This window comes from Phascolarctos cinereus, unplaced genomic scaffold (genome assembly GCF_003287225.1).
Source record: "Phascolarctos cinereus isolate Bilbo 61053 unplaced genomic scaffold, phaCin_HiC Scaffold_4;HRSCAF=312, whole genome shotgun sequence".
NCBI classification, from domain to species: Eukaryota; Metazoa; Chordata; class Mammalia; order Diprotodontia; family Phascolarctidae; genus Phascolarctos; species Phascolarctos cinereus.
This window is the reverse complement of record NW_027555847.1, coordinates 186310549-186328108: the sequence shown is the minus strand read 5'-3', so window position 1 is coordinate 186328108 and position 17560 is coordinate 186310549. Positions and strand designations below refer to the sequence as shown.

General features: G+C 32.8%; 1 protein-coding gene across 3 annotated transcripts in view; it reads right to left on the bottom strand.

Moving 5' to 3' along the window:
* SYK (spleen associated tyrosine kinase) overlaps positions 1-17325 on the bottom strand; it is a 137349-nt gene extending 120024 nt beyond the window's left edge. For 2 of the 3 annotated variants that reach the window (XM_020979708.2, XM_020979709.2), the window contains exon 1: positions 16649-17325. The gene's annotated coding sequence lies outside the window, so the exon portion shown is untranslated. The remainder of the gene's footprint in view (positions 1-16648) is intronic. The other variant, XM_020979707.2, reaches the window with a different exon arrangement.
* Positions 17326-17560: the final 235 nt, after the last annotated feature.

Genomic DNA, 17560 nt, shown 5'->3' with positions numbered 1-17560 from the left:
ATATTATTTGAATACAGACCAAAGCATGCTATTTTTCATTTTCTTTGTTTCATTTTTTTCTTTTGTTCAAGACTTCTCGTACAAAAATGGCTAGTATTTAAATATTGTACAAGTTAAATGTTCCACCTTATATTAGACTTTTTTGTCATTTTGATTTATATTTATTAAATTCAGTATTCTTTAAGTGTGTTAAATTAATACAAGTAAATTGAAGAAAATACACAGACATAACTAACAGACATAAATGCATTAAATAAAACATGGAGATTTGTTACATACAAGATAAATCTAAAAATAAAATAGATGAAGACTGAAAAAAGGCAGAGAGAACAAAAAGGAAGAAAATGAAATGTATCCCCCAAAATGTCAAGAAGCACCACAACAGAGAAAAAGAAGCAGGCATAATAAGCTCTTCCAGCAAAGGAGAGCAGACACCCATCTAGCTAAACAGCAACAGTTCCTAAGGACAGCACTCTGCTATTTCTTTTTAATGTATTTTATTTTTCCCCAATCACATTAGTTTTGTGTTCCAAATTCTATCCCTCTCTTAATCCCTTCCTCTTTCTCTGTCCCCCACCCTCTTAGATGCACCCAGATATAGGTTATACATGTGCAATCATGTAAAACATTTCCATATTAGTCATTTTGTACAGGAAGGCTTGAATAAAAGAAAAAGAATGAAAGAAAGTGAAAAATAGCATGCTCAGTCTGTATTAAAACAATATCAGCTCTTTCTCTAGAAGCAAATGGCATATTTCATCATTAGTCCTTTGGGATTTTCTTGGATCACTGTATTGCTAAGACTAGCCAAGTCATTCACAATTCTTTATCAAAAAAAAATTGCTGTTGCTGTATATAACATTTCTCCTGGTTCTATTCATTTCACTATGCTTTAGGTTACAAGGCAGTATTGAAATTGTTTGAGGGAGGCTCCTTCAGCCAAGTGACTCCATATGGAATACCCATAATCTAGTTACTCACTGATACCCTTCCTACCATTATTCTGGCCCTGAAAGACTTTAATTGAATCTAGAATCCCTTAAGAATTTTCAATTTTAAATGGAACCCCCAATGGTGCCCAGGTTATGTGAGGACTCCATGGAATGTCTATGTGCCTAGAACAACATTACCTTAACTTTCTATGTGGTTTTATAGATCCCTAAGCTTTTACAGATCCCTAAGGAAACAATGTAAGTATTAAAGCAATTTTTTAAATATTAAATCTGGCCTATGATAAAATTATTCTTTTCAATGGACTATATACATAGAACACACTTGGTACTACAAACATAGTATGTCCTTCAGTAAGTGAAAACATAGATTTGCTGGACTAAAAAAAGTCAGTAAAAATTATTGTTTTTTGCCTTGGTGGCTACTAGATGAAATGTGGTTTCACAGTCTGATTAGCAAAACTTCTGCAGTTCTCACAAATAATTTGGTTCCTTTATTAAATCATCCTTAATCTTTTATTTATTTTATGTGGAAAGTCAGTTGTGAATTCAGATGTTTTCTCTGAAAGAAAGAAATTCTCTCAAAGAAAGCATTTTAACTTTGAAAACAACTCATTTTCTAAGGAAGTTATCATAATCAGCTAAGGGCTTCTTATTTTTGGCTACTAAATCAGCTAACTCTAAAATAAACAGACATTTAAATTTGTGTAGACTATAAGTGGAAGATGTAAAACATGAATAAGAAGATCAAAATTTTTGTTTTAAATAAGCCAGTTTGCTTAAAAATTATAATCCCATACTACAATGGATTACCGTGTAGTAGAGAATCTAATTTAAGATGAAAAATGATGGTTCAAATAATATTTACACATATGAGTCCCATTTTTATCTTAAAGAACTTCTAGAAAACACAAAGCAAGAAAGAAATTAACAACATACAAATAACAAAGAGACGAAAAGATTTTTTTGGAAGAGTAAGAATCAGTTGCTGATACCAACACTTGTATGCAATGGCTAATTCCTTATCAAAACATTCTTCATCAATTAATAGACACCATTTGTATATACACCACTCCAAACTGATAATGAATTTATAGATGTGGTTCATCACTGTGGGTTTTAACAAGCAAAATCACCTCCATAGGTCATATGGCTATGATTTCCCATATAAAACAGAAACACTAGGAAGGAGATAGTCACGTTAATTGTTTTGGTCATGATAAAGTTTATTTAACTGATCTCTTAAAGCATGACCACAGCTTGAAAAAGATGTTGTCAAAATCAACAGTAAGTTCTGTGGGGACAAACATCAAACTTGGGAAAACATCATTAGCTCTATTTTTCAACTGACCAATGACCAAATTTGTCCTTGAAGTGGTAATCCCAACAGCAGCTCTCTTTTTTAAAAAGTTAGTATCTTGAGAGAGGTGTGAAAACATTTAAAATGACATCAAAGAAAGTTTTATGCTTTATTCAGACAGAGCTGGAATATAAAAATCAACAAGAAAGTCCTGCATATGTCCTTTCTATTGTGAACTCTCAACTCCTACATTTAGGAATTTCAGGTAAAAATGATCTAAAGTAAATTCTGGAGTTCAAAGATATTTTTTAGACTTAAAATCAATATTCATTGTTCAGTTTAATAGAATATAACTAGCAAGCATTTACATAACTTTAAGGTTTGCAAAGTACTTTACATATTAATTTATTTGACCCTTACAACAACCCTGTTAGGTAGGTGCTATTTTATCCCCATCTTACAGAGGAATAAGTTCAGGCCAAAAACTGTTAACTGATTTACTCAGGTTAACTTCTGGAATGGTGTCAACCAGAACTAGAAAAGGAAATAAGGAAAATCTTATTCACATCTAAGCTCAAATGAAATTCATTAAGTTGAATAGTGTTTTCCACACTATTTTCACTCCATTTGTTAAGCAGTACCCCAATATATGTATATTTATTTACTATATAGGTAAAGTAATGAGTGTTTATATACTAATGTATTAGAAGATATGTATTCATATATGAGTATTCATATCTACTACTATATTAGAAGACTATAAAACACACACAAAAAGAATTTTTAAAAGATGTTATTACAAATAAATTTATTTTAATTATTAATGGTGCAAAACTTGTTTTTTTTGCCAAAGTATTATTAATATTTTTAGTGAGAGCAATGTGATTGGATGTGCTCCATTATTTTTGAAAATCTTTGTCTCACTTTGTGAGATAGCAATTCTAGGGTCTGAGTCTGGTTCCAAGATTATTTTCATTCAAAACTATTTTAATGTCAATCAAAGCAAAAAAGATACCCTGCATGGACCACATATGTAAATCCAAAATGAAGATGTTCACTGCTGTCTACACTTAGCTAAATTATAATACTCATCTTTCAATATCATCTACCCAATGGTGTATGCCAAAGTTGAAGAAAATTGTGAAAAAAATTTCTTCTTTGAAATCAATCAGTTGGTCTTGAAAAACCAACTAAGAGGGTAAAACAAGGATGGCAGAGTAGAGTGAGCTTTACAATCACTCTCTCCCAACATTTCCTTTCAAATAACCTTAAAATAGCACTACAAATCAAATTCTGGAGTGGTATAGCCAACAAAAGATCAAGGTAAGGCATTCTTCTAGCCCAAGACAATTTAAGAGTTCTGAAGTGACTGTGAAGAGTACCTGTGACACTGGGGTAGGGGGTGGCCTGGAACGTATATAACAGCACCAGCTGTGAACTTTGGAGGCACCTGGGACAGAAGCAGCAGCAGTTTCAGGTGCTCTCAGCCCAGAGATGGTAAGGGGATTAAATTTACCAACAAATCAAAAAAGAGATTACAGGGGACCCCAGTGCTAGCACTGGAGTACCAGACGGTGCAATTTGGCAACTCTATTTTCCAATAAGCAGTTCTGGGTTGAGATCTAGGGCAGACAGAGACATCTGTAGGCACAAAGGAGCAGGGTCCCTTCTTAAGTAAGGACAATAGTGCAGACCAGGATAGCAGTGATCAGACCTCTTACTGCATCATACCACCTTGGAAACACTAAAAACTTATAAATCTCCAGAACCAGCTGTGAAAACTACAACATGAAAAATCCTAAAAGCTTGGAACCATTCTCCCAACCCTTGGGTGAGCAGAGCCAAACTCTAACCAAAACAAAAAAAAAAGTTAAGCAAGAGGTGAAGAAAATAAGCAAACAACAAAAGAAGAACCTGATCATAAAAAGCTACTGTATTGATAGAGAAGATTAGTGTGAAAAAGGCTATGAGCAAAGAAAAATAAAATTGGACAAGACCAATAATAGTTTCTGCAAAAGCTAAATAAAGAACTAAAATGATATTTAAAATTAAATAGGAGTGTTAGGGGGAAATTGGAAAAAGAAATGAGAACAATGCAAGAAAATTATGAAAAGGAATTAACAGTTTGATAAAAGAAGAACAAAATAACTGATTAAAAACAGCTGTTGAAGAAAAAAAATAGATTAAAAAACAGGATTGGCCAAATGGTAAAAAGGTACAAAACCTGAGAGAAGAAAAGAATTCCTACCTGAAAACAATAATAAAAGAAGAGCCTAGACATCATATTTCAATAAATTATAAAGGATAATTGCTCTAATTTTTATTTTAATTTTTTAATTTTAATATTTTATTTTAATTTTAACATTCTCTCTTACCAGAGTGTAAAAGAAAAATTGAAAGAGTCTACCAATCACTTCCTGGAAGAGATCATAAAAAGAAAACTCCCAGGAATACTATAGCCAAATTCCAGAGTGCCCAGTCAAGAAGAAAATAATTCAAGCAGCCAGAAACAAATAATTCAAGTATCATAGAGACACAGTCAGTATCACATAAAATTTAGCAGCTACCAATTGGTTTTACCCTTGAACAATAAACATTGCTTCAATTATTTATATCTAACTTTATATGTATGAAGTATTTATATATATATATTTGTATAGTTCCTGTGTCTGTTTTGGTAGGTATACTCTCAGGTATTTTATACTGTCTGGTCATTTTAAATAGTCTAAAACAATATTGAATAATATGGCTGACACATAGTATAGTTTCCCTATTTTTCTCTTTTGATTAAATCTATTTTAGCTTTAACTTTGTCTGAAATCATGATTACCACCCCTCTTTTTTTATACAATAAATTCTACTCTTGACCTTTATTTTACATTTGTATGTATCTCTCATTTTTATAGCATTTCCTGAAAGCAACATATTATTGAATTCAAATTTTTAATGAGCTATCAGTTACATCTTATGGGTAAATTCATCCCATTCATATTCTAAATGTAATTGCTTATTGTATATTTTCCTCCTTCCTATTTTTTCTCACTGTCCTTCTCACTCTATTCCAATCCTTCCTCATTCACCTGCTTTATCTCTACCTGCTACTTTGCCCTCATTCCTTAACCTACCTATCCCCTCCAAGAATCCCTCCCTCATCCTCTCTCCCCACTCCATCCCCATGCCCTTTTATTTCTTTCTGAATATCAGAAGAGATTTATGTCCTTTTAGATATAGAGATAGAGATAGAGATGTTTTTCCCTCTTCAATCCATTCCTGATGAGATTAAGGTTGCAGCACTACCTGCCCTCCCTTCTACTAGCTTCTTCCATGTTGATTTTTTCTTTTTTTTTTGCCTCGTTTGTACGAGAAAATTGCTTCTTTTTGTCTCTCCCTACAGTTTTTTTTAGAATCACCCCATCATACTTAGCTCAGCCCAAGCCTTGCTTTCAAACTACCCAAATAATGATGATGGTCATAATAGAACTGATAATATTTTCATATATGAGATGTAAATGATTTGACCTTATTGAATCCCTTATAATCAGACCTTAATATTTACCTCATATTTCTCCTGGATGTTACATGTTGAATTTTCCTTTAAATTTTGCTGTTTTTGTCACAAATACATGAAAGTGTTTCAGTTCATTTTTTTCCTTTTTCACAGTTTTCCTTTTTTAAAAAAAAATTTGGATTTATACTTAACTTCATTGGGTAAGTTACCTTTGGTCATAACCCCAGTTCTTCAGATCTATAAAATATAGTATTCCAGGACCTACAATCCTTCAACATGTAGCTGTTAAGTCTTGTGTAATCTTTATTGTAGCTCCACAATATTTAAATTATTTATTTATTGTTGCTTCTAATATTTTCTCCTTAATCTGGGAGTTTGAAACTTGGCTATGATATTCCTGTAAGTTTTTCTCCTGAGATCTCTTTCAGGTAGTGATTGATGGATTTTTTTCTATTTCTGCTTTGCCTTCTTGTTCTAGAACTTCAGAACAATTTTCCTTGATAATTTCTTGTAATATTGTATCAAGATTCTTTTTTAATCATAATTTTTCATGGAGTCTGACTATTCTTACACTATTTCTCCTTGATCTCCAGATCAGTTGTTTTTCTGATGAGCTGTTTCAAATTCACTTCTTTTTTTTCATTTTTTTGATTTTGTTTTATTATTTCTTTGTGTCTTAGAATGTCATTATGATTGTAACTATGGTAGTTGCTTATATACAAATATCATTCCTGGCGATTTTTTTTAAATTTTCTTTGTGAATTTTCCACTCTGACTAAAAAAAATGTGAATTTTTTTTTTTGCAATTTGGCTTTCCATTGCCTTGTAAAAATCAAATTAATGGTGTGTCAATTTTGTTAGTTATTTAAATAAAAACAATTATTTTTAACAGTTCAATAAACCATGATTTCAATTTATTTCTGCTTTGATTTTATAATTTTTGTACTCATTTTGGAATTGTAAATTTATTTTGTAGTTTTTTAAATTAATAATTCTCTTTTTACATTTCTCTTTTTATCTTCAACACTTAAAACAATACCTTGCACATTTGTGCATGCTAACTAAAATGTTCATTATATAAAACTGGATATATGTTGTCTGATATGTACATTTTTCTTTAAGGAATATTTCAGTCATATCTCACTTTAATATATTATATCTTGCTATTATTCTTCTGTTTTCCTCAATTTTCCATTATTTCTATGATTTGTTCTTTGCCCTACTCATTATTTAAGCTGCTATTACTTAGTCCCAGTAAAATCTGTAAAACTAATTAATTTTCTTTCTTGGTTCTTTATTTTATTTTGTTAAAATCTATAAATAGTATATTTAACATTTCTGCCTTTTTATATTTACCTGTGAATTGTTATGACATACAGTAACATATTTAAGGTATTATATGATGTTGAAAAATAAGAATGCCTTTAATATTGCTTTTCAATAGTTGCCATAGTTCAGTCAAAGCTAATTTACCAATATTCTGTTCAAATTTATGACTTCCATGTGGCTATTTTTCTGTTAGGTTTATCAGAATCTGAAAGAGAAATATTAAAGTCACATAAAATTATATCTTCTTGTATGTCTCTTGGTTTTTTTTTTCTCTTTAAGTACTTAGATACTGTTGGTATCTGAGTGGCAATTCAGGGCATATAGAATTAATGATGATTTTTTAAAATATCTGTGATAGCTTTAAGAACAATGCTTTTCCTGTTTCTCTCACTTTACAGTATTTCTTTCTACTGTTGCCTTACTCAAATTTATTATTTTGGCATGTGTCTTCTTTTTCATTTACCTGAAACATTTTATTTAATCCCTTCTTTTTACCTTAATATGGATATTTAATCTTCAATTAGACTAGAAAAAGCTACTCTTGAAAGAATACAAAAGAAAAATCTTTAACATTAAAGAATAAATTGGAAACTTGAAAATAATTCTATTAAAAAGATAAAACTAAGGGTTTTTTGACTGGCAAAAATCAACAAATTATTAGCTAACCTGATGAAGAAAAAGAGAGAAAAATTAAATTACAGAATATATCACTAACTATACATATATGTGTGATTCTACCTTCACCAGCCCCAAATCTGAAACTCAAAAGTCTAAAAATGTCAGATGAAGGAATAGAATGGAATACATATCTATTACCCTGATGTGGTCTATTTCTAAAAACCATTACAAAGAGCAGAAGCTGGAAGATCAAGGACTATTGACTACAGTCTAATGATATACTAAATCATATAAATGGAAGCAAACTTGGACATTTATTTCATCTTTCATTATAAAATTGAAGATCTCTTCTGAAGGTAAAAGAACTGAGCTCTAAGATTTAATAAAATTTTAATTTAGGATATAACAAATCTTAGATAATAATATATCTGTGCAAATTATTAAAGCACATCAAAATACTTAGGTACATGTTCATGCTGAATATAATAGTAGAAATGAAACAAAATTATTATATAGAATCTTAGCAGAACAAATATAGAGAATCAACTGTATTGGAACTGTCCACAGTTTTTAGCAGGAAACCATCCAACTTTCTTTGGGCTATTCTACCCCAAATTCCTTAATTTTCTAATAGGGGCACATAGGTGGCACAATGGATAGAGTGTCAGGCCTGGAGTCAGGAAGATAGGGGTTCAAATTTGGCCTTAGACACTTTCCAATTATGTGACTTAGGGCAAGTCCCTTAAATTTTGTTTGCCCCAATTTTTTCATCTGTAGAATTATGATAATAATAGCACCTACCTTCCAGGATTGTTGTGAGGATCAAAAGAGATAATAACTGTAATGTGCTTAGCACAGTGTCTGATACATAGCAAGTACTATATAAATGTTAACTATTATTATAAACTGATTACTTTCTTCCCCTCCCTTGCTCCACTATTCCAGAAGAAATACTTGACCTCTCCTCTAACTCTGTACTCTCTAGTATATATCTATTTATTTACATGTTATCTCTCCCATTAGGAAGTAAACTCTTTGAAAACAGGATCTGTTTTGGGGTTTTTGCCTTTCTTTGTATCCTCAGTGTTTACACAGTGCTTGATTCCTAGTGCTTAATAAATACTTGTTGACTGATTAATTGAGGATGAATGAAGGTGAAGGGATAATGAGCCAAAAGGAAACTATGGTTTTTAAAGCCCTGTGAAGGACACAGGACTTCATTATCCTCTTTATGTCAATGATTAAACAGGCTCGAAGGGGTTAAATGCCTTGTCCATACTCAGACTCAAATCTTAAGACTCCTAGTCCTGAATGTTTTCTTATGCTAAGTTCCCTATGATGACAACTATTGGTACAGCAGAAAGCAAAGCAGAATCTGTTTTGCTGGTATGCAGTTTCTGTAAGTCTCTTTACTGTTTGTGGATTTTAAAAAAAACTGTATTCTGTAAGTGCAACTTAAACTATACCATACAATCCTGAAATGTATTACAAAGTTGCTGAAAAGTTTTGAAATTTCACTTGTGTTTCCAAAAATCTCTTTCTAGTCAGCTTAACCCCACAGATAATGGTTTCTGACTGATGTTGACAACTAAACCATAATCACACTCATGTGACTTTTGTACTTCATCACTAGTAATTGAGCAGAATGACAATGTAGGGAAATAGCAAGGCTTTGCACTTTCCAGAACACATAACTTCCCCCTAAGAAAAAAAAATACACACAGAAATCTGGCTTTTTTTTAATCTTCAAACCAGGGTACATTAGGCCCCCTTTAATTAATGTTACAGGACATTTTCCATTACACTCCACTGCTAGATGGCTGGAGAATCCTATATGGGGAAAGGATTAAGAAAGGGTAGAAGAAAAATAATATTTCTTTGAAATTATAAATTAATAACACTGATTTCAATGATATTAGAAAAATGGAGGTTTGATTACCACACAAATAAAACAGAGAGTAAAAATAACAGTAAAAGTAAGGAGTTTGAGACTGAGAGGAGTAACAGAAAGAAGGAATAATTAAGGAAATGGGAAGGGGAGAGGCCAGGTTCAAATGAGCATAAACAAAACATATGGAACAAACTAATTGCCTCCAGAAAAGAGAAAGTAAGGTTTTGTATTACAATGCATTATATGCCATTATCTATCTATCTATCCCCCTATCTATCTGTCTGTCTGTCTTTCTACATATATGTATGTATTTACTAAAGAACACAAACCACTATTATAACCCTTTACATAATACATTAATACAAAAAGAAAAATAGAATAGACAAGAAACCAACCCTTCAAATTTTCTGCATATAAATAACTTTTACACAAAGTAAAAATGAAGAAATAATAAACCAAAATCTATTTTGCTTCCAGAAACTATAAGCTGCAGCCAAGATGGTGGAGAAAGCTGGGAAGTTGCCTGAGCTCTTGCCAGTTTCCTTCAAAACAATGTTAAATCAAGCCTCTAAATAAATTCTAGAGGGATAGCACCCCCATAAGATGGGTTGAAACAATTTTCAAACTCAAGATAACTTGGAAGGACTTGAGGGGAGTGCAGCCCAGTGCAGGCAGTGTCTAGGTAAGACAGCACAAAGTTCTTATTAGCAGCTGAGATCAAATATATAGAGAATTGAGTCAAATTTATAAGAATATGTCATTCCCCAATGGATAAATTATCAAAGGATATGAACAGGCAGTTTTAGATGAAAAAAATCAAAGCATCTATAGTCAATCACCATCAATTAGAGAAATGCAAATTAAAACAACTCTAATGTACCCTTTCACACCTATCAGATTGGCTAACATGACAAAAAGGTAAATGATAAATGTTGGAAAAGATGTGGGAAAATTGGGACATTGTTGTTGGAGTTATGATCTGATCCAACCATTCTGGAGAACAATTTGGAACTATGTCCAAAGGGCAATCAAACTGTGCTACTTTGATCCAGCAATACCGCTACTAGGTCTGTATCCCAAAGGGATCACAAAAAAGAAAAAAGCACTTACACATATACAAATATTTATAGCAGCTCTGTAGTGGCAAAGAATTGGAATTTGAGGGACATCCATCAACTGGGGAATGGCTGAAGAAGCTGTGGTGAATGTAATGGAATACTATTGTGCTGTAAGAAATGATGAGGAAGCAGATTTCAGAAAACCTGGAAAGACTTAAATGAACTAATTTAGCTCAACATTGTGTGATGATCAACTATGGTAGACTTAGCTCTTCTCATCAATACAATGATCTGAGACAATTCCAAAAGACTCATGGTGTTAAATGTTATCCACATCTTGAGAAAGAACTGATGTAGTGTGAATGCAAATTGAAGCATACTATTTTCACTTTCTCTGTTTTTTTTCCATGAGTTTTCTTTTCCTTTTGTTCTGTTTTTTCTTTCACAACATGACTAATGTAGAAATATATTTAACATGATTGCACATGTATAACCTATATCAGATTGCTTTCTCTCTTCTAGAGCAAGAGGGGAGGGAGGAAGGGAGAAAAATTTGGAACTGAAAATTTTATAAAAATGAATGTTGAAAACTATCTTTACGTGTAATTGGGGAAAAAATGCTATTTACATGAAAAAAACTATAAACTGCAATTGAGATCTCAGATAAGACTGATAGGACAGCAGTAAAAACTAATTATGTCAAGAGACATAAACAAGGAAACTAATATTATTTATTTTTTAAAACTAGTCTTTATATAGTACTTTAAGGTTTTCGAAGAACTTTATCTCCACAACACTCTATTAGGTAGGTGTTATTGTTATCTTCATTTTTACCAATGACGAATATGAGGCTGAGAGCTTCAGTGAGCTAGATGAGGCAAAATTTTAACTCTAATCTTCCTGAGTCCTAGTCTAGTACTCTATCTACCATACCATCTAGCTGTCTTAAAGGTACTAGTTAAAGAAAATTTAATATTAAGCATATAAAAAGCCAAATGGCATTGAATCAATTGGTAAAATTTTCAAAAATTTATTGATATTCATATTTCTTGCCTTCCCAATAGGTGGGGTAGAGGAAGGAAGAGTATTTGAAACTGAAAATAAAAATAAAAAATTTTAAAGATATTGATATTAACTCAATAATAGCAGGAAATTTTAATATGCCTCTCTTAGTGTTGAATAAGTTCAACAGAAAGATAAACAACAAAGAAAACATACTGTTGGATAAACTAAATTTGACTGACCTTTGGTTCGTAACTTCAGCATTAGTCCCAGGGGTGGGGAACCTGCGGCCTTCGAAGCCACATGTGGCCCTCTAGTCCTTAAGTGTGGCCTTTTGACTGAATCCAAACTTCACAATTGTTCTGTATAGTTTGGATTCAGTCAAAGAGCCACACTTGAGGACCTAGAGGGCCACATGGGCCTCTAGGCCGCAGGTTCCCCACCCCGTGCTAGACTCTAGTCTCTTTCACCTTACACATTCAATCAATGGCCAAATATTGTCATTCCTACCTTCACAGTATCTTTCCCATCTGACCCTTTTCTCTACTCACATAGCTAATACATTAGTTTGGGCACTAATCACCTGTCACCTAGATGATTGAAACAAGTCCCTTCCTGCCTCAAGACTCTCCTTACTTCACTCAATCCCACACACTATACCAAAAGTAATTTTCCCTAAATGTATATTTCAAATGCAGGTCACTATTCAATCAATTCCAGTGACTTCTTGTTGTATTGAGGACAAAATATAAACTCCTATTTAGAGTTTTTGAGCCCTTCACCACCTATCCAGAATCTATTTATCTTTCCAGCCTCAGTAGACATTGCTCCCTGTCTCTTTCCCTGTATCCCATCTCCACTGTCATCTGGCCTTCCCGCTCTTCTTCATGGAAGATGTTTTACCTCCATTCTCAGTTCCTGCTTACCCTATGTGCTTGCTGCAGGCTCCCTTCCTACCTCTGCCTCATAAAAATCTTTGGTTTCTTTAAGATACAGAATAAGCGTGGTCTTCTGTGTGAAGGCTTTCTTAAACCCTCCAAAATGTTAGTGCCCTTCCCACCAAATTACTTGGAATTTAACTACTTTGCATATTTGTTAACTTTATATTTATGTGATACATATTTTTCTATGTATTTGCAGTCTTCTCCATTAAAATATAAGCTCATTTCAAGTAGAGATTGTCTCATTCTTTCTACTTAAATCCCCAAAGCCTGCCTAGAACAGTGTTGTTATATACATAGTAGGCACTTAGTAATTATTCGTTGAATGATTGACTTGGAATATTAAATAATACATTTTTTTCCCAGCAACTCTTTGATATCTATAGGTAGCCTGATCATGTGTTCAGATATAAAAGAATCATAAATAAATGTAAAAAGAGAAAAAAATCATCTCTTATAGACTATAATGAGATGAAATTAGCAATAAGTCAAGCAAATATAAGCAAAAAAAATACATCTACAGTCAGTCAAAGAAACAACATCCTAAATAATAACTGAGTCAAAGAACAAATAATAGAAACAACAATTATATTGGATAATGATAATGAAACAACAGGCCAAAAGTAAAGTAGTGTTCCTTAAAAATTTCTTTTGAAAAATTAGAAAAGAATGGATCAATGAGCTAACAATACAATTAGATTCTAAAAACAAATTATCAACCCAAAAATATTCAAAAAACCCTGAAAATTAGGAGAAATAAACTCAAAAATCAAAATGACTCCAGAAAAATAAACAAAATTAAGAGCTTTTTTTAAAAATGCATAAAAATGTTGACAAACTATGACCCAACCCAATTAATAAGAAATAAGAGAGAAAAAGAGAGAGAAACCTCAAATTGCCAATTTTTTAAATTAAAAGATGAATTCACAAGAGGGAGAAAATAATAAGAATGATCAACTCAGTTATATGCTAATAAAAAAGGTAATCCCAAAGATATGGGTATCTACAAAAATAGATAACTTTTATGCTAACAAAAAAAGAAATTGAACTCTTAAACAACCTAGTGTTAGAAAAGGAAATTGAGCAACTCATAAACGAATTACTGAAGAGGGAAAAAAAGATCCTAGGGCAGATGGATTTAACAAGTAAAATCAAAAGTTCAAAGGGCAAATAATAGCTATGCAATCAAGCACTTGTGTCTCAGAAATTGTTTTTAAAATCTGCATTGATCTACCTACACACATAAGGTTATTTGAATATAACTATAAAATACTATTTACAGAAATTAAAAAATGTGGATAGCTTGCTCATGGTTGGCCTTTGTCAATTTAATACAGTAGTAAGACACCTAATTAATTTATAGATTTAGTGCTATATTTTCAGAAATGAAGTGTTTTATTGTCAAATTTTATGCTTAAAACTGAAAACAAAAGACATGAATATCTTTATGACAAGAAGCAAAGCTGAGAAAGAATTATAAAACAATGTCACCAGTGAATATTAGTGCAAAATTTTAAAATAAAATTATTGTAGGAAAATTATGGCAATACTTCCAGAAAATAATTTCCTTTGACAAAGTTGTGTTCATACCAGAGATGAGATTTTTTAAAAGAGAAAGTTAATCATATAAATAAATACAATAAAAACAAATGATAATTTCAAAAAATACAGAAAACAAAATACCGAATCCATTTTTAAACAGAAACCTCAAAAACAAGACAGGCCCTTCTTTAATAGGATCAAAGGAATATGTTTTAGATGAAGTACCCTGAAAAAACACTAGTTAGATGTTTTTTCCAGTATGAATAGCAGTAAAGGAAGGACATCCCTCAATTTCATATTTGCAATTGTTTATAAATGTTTTTTATAGGAATAACATAAGAGAACAAAATCAAAGATACAAACATCATCAAAAAGTAAATAAAACTATCCTTATTTATAGATGGCATGAGAGTACACTTTAAAAACCCAAGAATCAGTAAATAAACTGAGACTGTTAACAATTTCAACATGTTAACTGGAAAGAAAAATCTATAAAAATCACCAATATTTCTACACAATACCAACAAATTCCAATAAGAAATTATGATGGAAATATACCAGCCATATTAAAAGAATTCTAAGAGTACAAATATTTGTCATACCCTGACTTTACAACATTATTTTATTAAAAATGATGAAATAACACCATACAATAGAAATATCCATATCTACTCCATTAGAATTTTTTTTTAAATGTTAGATTGGAATTACAAATAAAATTAGGTAGGTTTCAACTAAACAATTTTAGCTGACAAATTTTCACTTGTTTAAATTTTCCAAAACCATTTCGCTAAAAAAGTAATTATGCTACTTAATCATAATTTCTACAAGCAAAATATTATAGATTTAATGATTATAAAACTACAATTACAGGTATTATATATACTATTATTTATTTTCATGATACAATAAATTAATATGTACACTAGTTATGGATTTTCTTTTACTGAGTTTTAATATTTGTTCAAATTTTATATGCTTGAGGCCTATTTGTAAGACTTTTTTTGTATTTTTTTTTAAGTTATGGGATTCTCAAGCAGGTATCAAATCCATTTTAAAAATTCAAACTTGAAGAACTTTAAAATTGTGCTAATTTTGAACAACAGAATTTGAATATCTCAACAAAAGTCACTGTCAACTCCTTCAACCAAATATTACAACGTGGGGGAGGGAAGAACCTTCTTATCCTTACTCTTTTGCTTTAAGTTAAAACAACCTTTGGCAGGCTAAGCTAAACCTCAATAACTTATGAACATTAATATTTCTAATCTAACTTAACTAAATTCTAAGACCTTCCTTTACCTATTTTTCATCAACTGGAAGAAACTAGTTACTTTTACAAAGTCATCTAGGTTTTGTTTCTGTGTGACCTTAATAATGAGCTATTGAGCTAAAATTCCAATAAAATTTTATTACTATAAAACATAAATGTGGTAATTATGTTCAATTGTGCTATGTAGTAGTGAACTTGCTTTATTCATCCACTATTATCTTCACTTTAATAGAAAGGGGGATGGTACCAAATAGTAGTTAATAAGAAAAATATTAATTTCTACTATAGCAAATTTACATAATTTTCAGTCTGATTTGGGGAAACTGACAGCAGCACAATTTGTTTTAGCTTCCATAACTAGCATTTATATAGTTCTTTAATGTTAGCTGAATTATGTATACTATCACATTTAATCTCCACAACAACTCAGTTGGTGCTATTATTATTATTCCCATTTTACAGATAAGGTTGAGGTCACACAGCTAGTAAAACATCTCAGGCAGATTTGGACTCTTAAGATCTTCCTGACACTAAATCCACTCTATCTACTATGCAATTTTATTTCTCTTCTAAATAAATGAATATACATTTAATTTCTCCCCACCTTTTCCCAATGGAACTATCCAATTCCCATGAATTAATGTCTAGGTGTGAGCAGGGACTGGGCAAAACAAAAATCTTAAAAGTTTGTGTATCCATGGCATTTAGCACAGAGCCTGGCATAATTCTTATTGCCTAAATGGTTGTGTGTATTAAGTTTCTAGTCTTTTCCTATAAATTGAGCCTTAGTAAATGTTAAAGGCAATGCAGAAGAACCTTATATATTACTATAAAGTTACTTGAACTTTTTTTTCGAGGAATAAAAACATGAAGCTAAACAAAAGAAAATTCCAGAACAGAGAGGGGGGTGGGGTAGTGGAGGAAAGATTACATCTACACTTCCCTTTCGGGCACTTTTTCCTCTTTGCACAATCCAGTCTCTTCAAAGTAGTAATAAAAGTTTTATGTATCTATGTTATGTATACACAAATGCCGCCTTCAAAAAAAGCTATATACCCAACCTAGAGAGTTAGGAGCAGAACCTCCTCTGACAGCTTCCAGGGAAAAAAAAGGAATTTAAAAAGAATCCAACATCCGCAGCAACTCCCCCCACCGTCAACCACCACACCAACCACGGAACCAAACTCAGGGAGGAAGGGTGGGGACAGAGGAGGAGGGGAGAAGGTTCAGTCTTACCTGACTGTAGGTAGAGAAACAATGGGAGGAGAGCACGGCCAATGAAGAGAAGAGGAGTAAGGGCAAAGCTTCCCAGGGCTGACTTCTCCTCACCCACTGCCTAGATGCTCTCCAGGATGGCCATGGGGAGAGGGGAAGTAAAGAGATCTGGTTCACCAAAGTACTGCCTTTCAGACTCACAGTTCGAATTCTCCTGCGGCTTATGACACCGTAGCTTCTCCTAGCTCGGTTTCCGGGCAGTGGCAGCCTCTTTCGCCCAGTGCGCCGACTTGAGTTCTCAAAAGAAAAGCCCAAGACACAGGACCAAGCCCCGCCACCGCAACAACTTTCAGCAACACCCTGACCCCCTGTGCTCTTCGTCACTTTGTGCTCCGGGTTTGCAGGACACCAATCCTCCTCGCTTCCTCATTTTCAGTGACTTCCTTAATGCATCTTGAGAGAAGCAACAAACTTCCTTTTTTATTCTGAGCTACTTTTGTCTCACTCCCTCTATCCCCTTTTCTCTTCCCCTTAGTGGTCTAAGCCTTTCCTTCTATTTGCCTAGTTCAGTGCGAGGTCTTTCGGCCAAATTGGGGTCTCACATATTCGATTACCAAAGTGCAGAAGATACCGCGGGGCTGTCCTCTGCACCAAGAAGAGCCCTCTGGGCAGAACTCTACCAGCCAGAGCTTGTAAGCAGCTGAATGAACAGGTTACTGGTGTGGAAAGTGGCAGAGGGGTGGTACCTGTTTGAAACAGTCCAAAACGCATTCAGTGTTCCAGGAGTCTGTGCAACCATTTTGCACGTAGAGAAAACCTAGGAGGGAGTGTGGGAGATAGAATGGGGCTAGAAGAAAGGATCTCCCCTTTTTAGAAGCAGGATTTCCCTTTTTTGGAAGCATAGCCTGCCTTGGAACCCCCGGGAGTGTGGAT